Source organism: Mercenaria mercenaria, unplaced genomic scaffold (genome assembly GCF_021730395.1).
Source record: "Mercenaria mercenaria strain notata unplaced genomic scaffold, MADL_Memer_1 contig_3453, whole genome shotgun sequence".
NCBI classification, from domain to species: Eukaryota; Metazoa; Mollusca; class Bivalvia; order Venerida; family Veneridae; genus Mercenaria; species Mercenaria mercenaria.
In genome coordinates this window covers 37,510-45,617 of record NW_026461592.1, presented here as the reverse complement: position 1 = coordinate 45,617, position 8,108 = coordinate 37,510, and positions in this window count along the sequence as shown.

The following is an 8,108-nucleotide window of genomic DNA, read 5'->3' as shown; positions in this document are numbered from 1 at the left end:
TTTTTTTAGAATTATATAGTCACTACTATTAAAGACCACAACAGTGTCTAACTTTGAAAATAAATCTAAAAGTTCAAAGAAACCATAGAAGAAATTTAAGTAAAAAAGAAATATGTCTGATTGAAGTAAAGCGGTGAAATACCACAGAAAATTACATATGAAGCAGTGACTGTCATGTATAATAATGATGTGCTGTTCCCTACTTTATGTAATGTCTTTTCTATCAAAAATAATACTTCTCGGTGGAAATATTTAGTAACCGTGTTGATAATAGCATTAAGAAATGTATCTTCTTAATTAATATCCATAATTACTATCTAAATCAATGTATTATCTTGTATTACTTGTTTAAAATTGCTCCTGCAATAAATTCATGATTGCCCGCTTTTTTATATTCCAGAATTCTAAAGGATGTCAGAATGTAAACAATAATATTGATATAAATAGTCCGAATTTCAAATTGGGAATCTTATCTAGAGGACAGATAATTGATGAAAGAAATAGATAAAATTTAACAAGGAAAAGATATATACCATGAATAATACACAGAACATACAGGTATTTGTTCATGAAAACTGATATTTAAAGTTCTGTTTGTATAAAAATAATGGCACACTATCACACCAGGTTGAGTTTAAAAATAAAGATAGTAAACATTTAGTGCTTTCTTATTTAGCTTTTCACCCTCGGTCCATCTTATCAATATATAGATATCGTAAAATTATAAAATGACTTCACACGCTCGCTTAGATTTTCTTAAATTCTAATAGAAAAGTCACAAACTAGTTTCGCCGTGAATGGCTCATCATTTCCGGGTTCTTTTTTGTTCATAATAAATATATACATATATATTTGAAATTACCGATCCTCTTCCATTCATCTTACATCAGATTAAGGCAAATGCCGACCAGAAATTAGCGTGAACTTTTCGCAAACAAGAAGACTCTGTTTTGTAAAATGGTAATTGTTAGTCATATTTTGATGATTTAACATTTATTTTCGGCATGAATATCCTTAGAAAGATATATGCATAGAAACATTTTTCAAGATAATCGATATCTTGAAAAAAAAGAACGCTCGTACATCCTTAAGCTGGATAAGACGACGAACCTCAGTACCAGTGTGACTCGCTTATAAGTTTCATACAGGTACATAAGTTTTATTCGTTTTGGTTTATGACGTAATGACTTCTATACAACAAATAGAATGTTTTGTTTATTATTCAGAAATGTGTTTGTTTTTACTTCGAGGAAATAATATCATTTCATTACTGCGTTCGGGAAGATTGACCAATCTATATTTTACAGCGTAGAATGATTTTTCAAAACTTCAGAATATACTTAGAAAATTCGGCAGATAAAAACATGATGTTTGAAAAATTTGATTCCCACACAAGTTTTCATGTTGGAAACCTATGTGAAAATTACAATTTTGATAACATTTTCGGGAATAAAATATTTTCTACAACATGCTTCTCATAGTTGTTAATAAACGTATGGTCTATAATATGGTGAAATGAAATGTTTATGTCCGTGTGCTTGTTTTTGAAATATTTGCCCATGATTAAGCAAATCCGTATATTTCAAACTGATTTTGAAAAACGTTTGGACTTATATTTAGAAAGATACTAACGTTGCTGTTTTAATAAATTTACTCATATAGGTTTGCCTTTTATTCACAAAATGATTTTCATTTCCATATGCCGAGGCACGGCTTTATTCTACGTTATCCGGATATATTACGGCACGCCATTACTTCCGGTTAAACGTGCAGAACTACTTGAATTTTAATTTATAACTGCCACGAACGTAGAATTTGTAACGGGCATCATAAATTTAAATCGAAAATCAATTGATTAGACATAACTTTGTATAAAATAATATCACATTTTCATATATATGCCATTTATTATCTACAATATATAAGCAATGCCATTTGGTTGTAAATATGAACTTAGATTGATGTATCAATCTATGGCTCATTTCAGGCCATATTGCACTGTATTATACTGTTTCCTCTGAACTGAATGGTCTTTGTCAGAGATAAATATGCAAGTCACTTGAGTGTGTTCAACAAGTTACACTTATGGTATAATATGCCTTTGCAGGGCCTTCCAGTCTGAGGACATTGAACATTTTTATTGATAACTATTAAAGGAAAATATCTTTCAGATGCTTTACCGCATTACAATGTGCATAATGGTGTAAACTTAGCAAAGAATCAAAGTCTCCAAGTGGTTTGTCGTCTAATTTATAATGGCGGTTCAGAGTTCAGATGCGCAAGAATTGAACAATGAGAGCATAAGCCTGGGTAATAAAATATCTAAGCATCTCAATGATGAACAATGAAAAAATAGACAATAAACCAGACTATGGCTTTGATTGTTTTCATTTTTACATGTTCGTTAAAACGTATTATTGAAAATTATGTTGGCTTTCATGAATACGAGTAGTAATGAACTGGACATCAAGCGGTGATTTGACGCCATTATTGACGTAACGTTCTCCACCGTGTTCTGTTGCGGAATATATAGAGCTTGACATTCTTCTTTGTTTAACTGGTAATTGAATCAAGCTATGTTAGAATACAAAATTCTTGCATTCGCCCTATTCTTTTCCATTGAAAAGATTGACGTTCATTTCGTATGAACAGCAAAAGGAAAGGCGCGAAAGTTACGTCATTGCTACTTAGTGATAACCGACCGCTGTTTTGACGACGTCCGCGTATAGACAGAGAGAACGTTCCTTAGATGACGCCGCAGTTGTTCCGTCTGGTGGACAGAATGGCCGGGAAACTGATTTTAATGTTAAATGCCACAAAATACGTGCAATTTATAATATCATCTTGTTTACAAATGAAAATGAAATATAATGTAAATATAAGAAATGAAACTATTTTTTCGGTGTTCATGCGAAATGAACGACAGAATAGGATCGGCAAATTAAACATGAATAGCGCGATTCATGGATTCGCCTATCCTATTCTGTCGTTCATTTCGCATGAACACCGAAAAAACATTTCATTTCTTAAATAAATACTTTAATGTAGAGCAACCCGCCCGCTTAGCTCAATATTGAGAGCGCAGATGTACGGATCACGGGGTCGCGAGCTCTGGGCAAGGCGTATGTTCTCCGTGACTTGATAAAAGACGTGGTGTCTGAAATCATCCGACCTCCACCTCTGGTTTATGTAGAGAAGTTGTCAGTTACTTGTGGAGAACAGGTTTGTACTGGTACAGAATCCAGGAACACTGGCTAGGTTAACTGCCTGCAGTTACATACTGAGATACTCTTGAAAAACAATCTTTAATATAATTACAGCTTTACTAATCCTAGCTGTTATGCATTACAAACCTGTTCATAAAAGTGGTATTTTGTTTCAAGCAAAAATGAGGTAACTAATGTTGTAATATTTTCACTATGATATGGTGAATGATACTTCATTTTTCAATCCAGTTGGTTTAATGTTTTTAAACGTTGTTATTTGAGCTTATGGGCCTAAGCGGTTACCAGTCTAAAGTATTATTATGCTTGAACGAAAAGGGATGAAGTTTTCTAACCTTATAAATTCAGCAAGAATCATAAACATTAAAGATTACTTTGAGGTGCGAATATCCATATGAAGATATAGAATATATCCGTTCTTCGCGACATTTTGCAACAGAAAATGTAAAACTGCTGAACACTTCCTGTTTTTCACGATAAAATAAAGGGTAAACTAACCTAACGAGGAAGTTAGTAACTACAAAACAATTTTAAGATAAACGTAAACTTTATCAAGCGTTAAATACAGATGTATTTAATTTTATCAGATACACGTATTTGTTTAACTATACGGAAATTCTAGTTTGAAAACATTAAGCTATTGAAGGATAATGTTTTCATATTGCTTTTTATCTAAACCAATAAGAAGTATCTTTAAATCAGATGTTTTAATGCGTTATTCTATTTAAACTTACTAGCAATATATATAAATCTTATAAGTTTAAATAGAACAAAACATTAAAACAACTGATTTAAAGCGACTTTTTATTGTTATTATGATCACATTGCTATGTATCTATATATTACAAATAACAGCATTTGTTTTTATGGAAGTGATATTCACATTTGAATTTAATGTAAATTTGAACATTTTCAAATTATATGTAATATTCATTACTTTAGGTCATTTACGACGTAGTGTAACATTTAAGAATCACTAATATGACTTAAAGGGGACCTCTGTGTCCGTAAAGACCGCTGACTTACGACACTGTGGTGGTCTTCGTGTGTGAAAGCCATTTAGCTGAATTACTGAGGTAAGTGTTCTTACAAATGCCCCACCTCATGTCCTTAATATTGCACACACCATTAAAGGCCGCAAAGGTTGCCATTTAGCCTAAACCGTGTTAGTGTTACTTAAAACTCATTAAACCAAACATTTAAACTATTGTGATACTTGCGCCGTTGTTTTTCGACGATTTTTCTTACTTTAGCTTGTAACAGGAAAACATTTAAATGTTTAGACATATTTGTTTTCCATTTGTTTATTTTTTTCACGTTCAGATTACGCCTTACGATTCTTCGACAAAATTCTTTACAAAATAACGTTCATTTTCTAGGATGTCTTTAAATTATAATTATACGGAATTGTACACTCTGTCAATAATCATCCACTATAAATTATAAAAACTTGTTGCTGCTTATATAAATAAATCGAATGTTTTTCTTAATGTCAACAGAATCCTTAGTATCATTTTCGATTATTCTTTTATAACTTAAGTTTAATATTTTTCTGCAATATAACAAAGTTTTATATAAAGTATCCATGGAGGAATTTGCAAAAATATCACATTAGTGCGTTCTGTTAGAATTAGAAATTGATATGTATGCTTATTAGCAACCATTTTATCGTTTAGTCTTGAAATATGATATATGAGTTTACATCAATGAAAAACAGTAGCTTTAAAAATGCTTCTGTAAAATAGTATTATAAATGTGGTAGTATTTACCTTTTCTTTAAATCGACCAATTGCAACCATATCAGAACAAAATATTAAAACTTATATTCATGCACATATACTTCCTAGTTATATGTATAATAAGAGGACATGGTCGTAAACTGAAACCGTACTAGCTCATTTCTCCCAAAACTCTGAGTTTGACTCTAGTGCTATGCTAATTTTAGATACATTACTTTGCTTTACTTTCAAAATTTGTACTGGGAGTGACACAAGAATGCCAGAATAGCCGTAATAGGTTAATGGGATTGCAAAATTCCACCCTACCATCCTACAATCCCATTAACCTATTACGGCTATTCTGGCACTCTTGCGTCATAATGTTTATGGGCATAATATCCCAGACACATTCGATAACCAGTCTGATAATACGATCTATGTTTGAGTAATTGAGTCTTTCCCAATCTGGTGTTATGGCATCTAAATTAGTCGAAGTTGAGAAAGTTGACGCTTGTTCTGTTCAATGATTAGAGCAAGTCAATTGCTGTGGAGGTTTTATATTGTGACAGTTCGCCACTCGAGTTACTTAGACGATGCAGTTGAGCGTAACAAGAATAACTGTAAAACAGATGCCAAAACAGTTATAAAATCTAAATTAACTCATCCAAAATATTTGTCTACGATATGGATTCGATGTAGATGACAAATCAGTCGTTGTCAACACTAAATAATTGTTTATATGATATAATTGTTCAGACATTGTGTTAGTAGCTGTCAACCAATTTTGTGTCAAATCTTATGCATGTATTCTGTACACATTTTGACATAGAAAAACTTCTGTAATGATTATTGTCAAGGCGGATGTCTCAAATGTTTAGTTACATTTACTTACGTGTGATGTTGGTGTAATAAATTGCGCTTGACTTATTTTGTAATTATGGTTAAGCTTAAAAGAAGTAAATCAAATTCTATTATTTAACTTATTTTCTAATTTAAATAGTATGTATTGTAAAGACGTTTTTTATAATCAAATTTTAGTCACATTACACATATACACATAAGGTGAAGTGGAAAGTCGCCCTCTGACCTGACACCTGTGTCGCTGTGACGTAAAACCCAGCAAAAACAAAAGTTGAAGTTATAGGATTCCGTTTCGACATATAATGCGTATTTTACATTTTTGATATTTCAGTTGGCAGTTACTTGCGGAGAACAGGTTTGTACTGGCACAGAAGCAAGGGACACTGGTTACGTTAACTGCCCGCCGTTACATGAAAGAAACAAACTGAAAAACTGTTGAAAACGGCGTTAAACCCAAAACAAACAAACAAACAAATGTTCATATTTCTTGTGTACATTCAACCTTGTTTATTTGGAGCTGCACTTATTGAGATAACTCGGTTTCTAGTTATTTCTGAAAGTCTCTGTGTAATCTTTGTTTTGTCTAAGTGTGCGACAAAAACAATTTATTTTGCAATTATTACGGTTGATTTCCTGCGCAAGTTTAAAGAAATTAAGTTTTATTTACATGAAAGGACATTAGAGAAAAGTTTAAAAACATCGATATCCAGGATAAAATGATAATTTATATTCAATGTATGAATATGCCAGTAAGATTTAGCTAGAATTATAGTTTACCAAAAATTTGGAAAAAGAGGATCATGATGGCCTTATTTGCTAACCTGATTTTCACAGAATTTTAACAAATTTTGTAGAGTGTCGCGCATGGAATATATATATGGAAGCATTTTGAAATTATATCAGCGTTTTCTGACAAGAAGAATTTTAAAAAATTCCATTATATGCATATAGGAAAAATTAAATACATATATGAAAAACAGGGTATCCCTTCCTTCGGCAAACTGAAATAATTTGAAAACACTTGGTATAGTGTCACACACATTTTGTGTAACTATTATAAAACACACATTCTGACCATGTTTTATGAACAGAGCAGAACAGAACAGAACAGAAGTTTTATTTTCAACTTGTACAAAAGGTACCTCATTGTACAACATCCATACACTATACATGGTCAACTTAATAGTTGGAAATACTATTATACGTATAATAAAGAGATGGTAAACACCTAATTATACTTATATCTGACATCGCTAGAAATAAAGAAAATGTAATTGTTGTCACATTCGTAATTATAAATTTCTGATAGTTTACGACATTTTATAGAAAGCAAAAGTTTAGTAAAAATCTTCTAAGAATGAACGAGAAATTCTATCCTCATAATTCATAGTCAGAATGTGTACCTCTATGAATTCTAGGTCATATTTGAAACTAGATTATTTCGGTGATAAAATGTCACAAGGTCAAATTAAATGAATACCTTGTTACCTTAGAAGATCACATTTTCTACCTGATATTTATGAAACATAGTCAAACTGTATGTCTGTTTAAATCTAGGATAAATTAATTTGTATCTGGATCACTTTAGGAAAACTAGGTAACTAGGTCCAACCATTAAAAGCCTTGTTTGTTTTCATGATTTACCTGATTTACATCAATTTTCGCAAAGTTACATCAATTTTCGCAAAGTTTCTCTTTTACTTGATCTAGTGGCCTTGTTTAACCACCTAGATTCAAACTATATCTTTGTTTAAAGAGACAAACATTTTGACAATGTTTCATGAAGATGAGGGAGAAAATGTGACCCCTACAGCGTTTACAACATTTCCCTATGGATTTAACTAACAACTTAGAATATTTATTCCAGATAATCCAGTAAAAACACATACGAAATTTGGTTAAGGTTAACATCCTCATCAACTTTCATAAATATTGGGCAAACATTGTGACCTGTATAGCGCTAACAGTCATCAAATTCTTATAGGCGAGCTAAAACAACCATGTAAGATTATATAATAATTCAACTGTTTTCCAGTTAAATTTCTCCACCAAACTTTTAAGCCATCTAATTTGACATTCTGATAAAATTAGTAAGAAGATCCGTGGTAAGCTTAAAATGCTATCATGCGTTTGACTGAGTCTTAATTCATTTAAATACCATGTTTGTTACAAACAATACCATACTGAATACAGTCTGCTGGTAATATAACGTAATTTAAAACTATATACATGTAGTAAATAAACATATCTTGATTTAATTTTTAGCGTCCTGCCGGCAAATGATTCTGCCTTTGATCATGGTCTG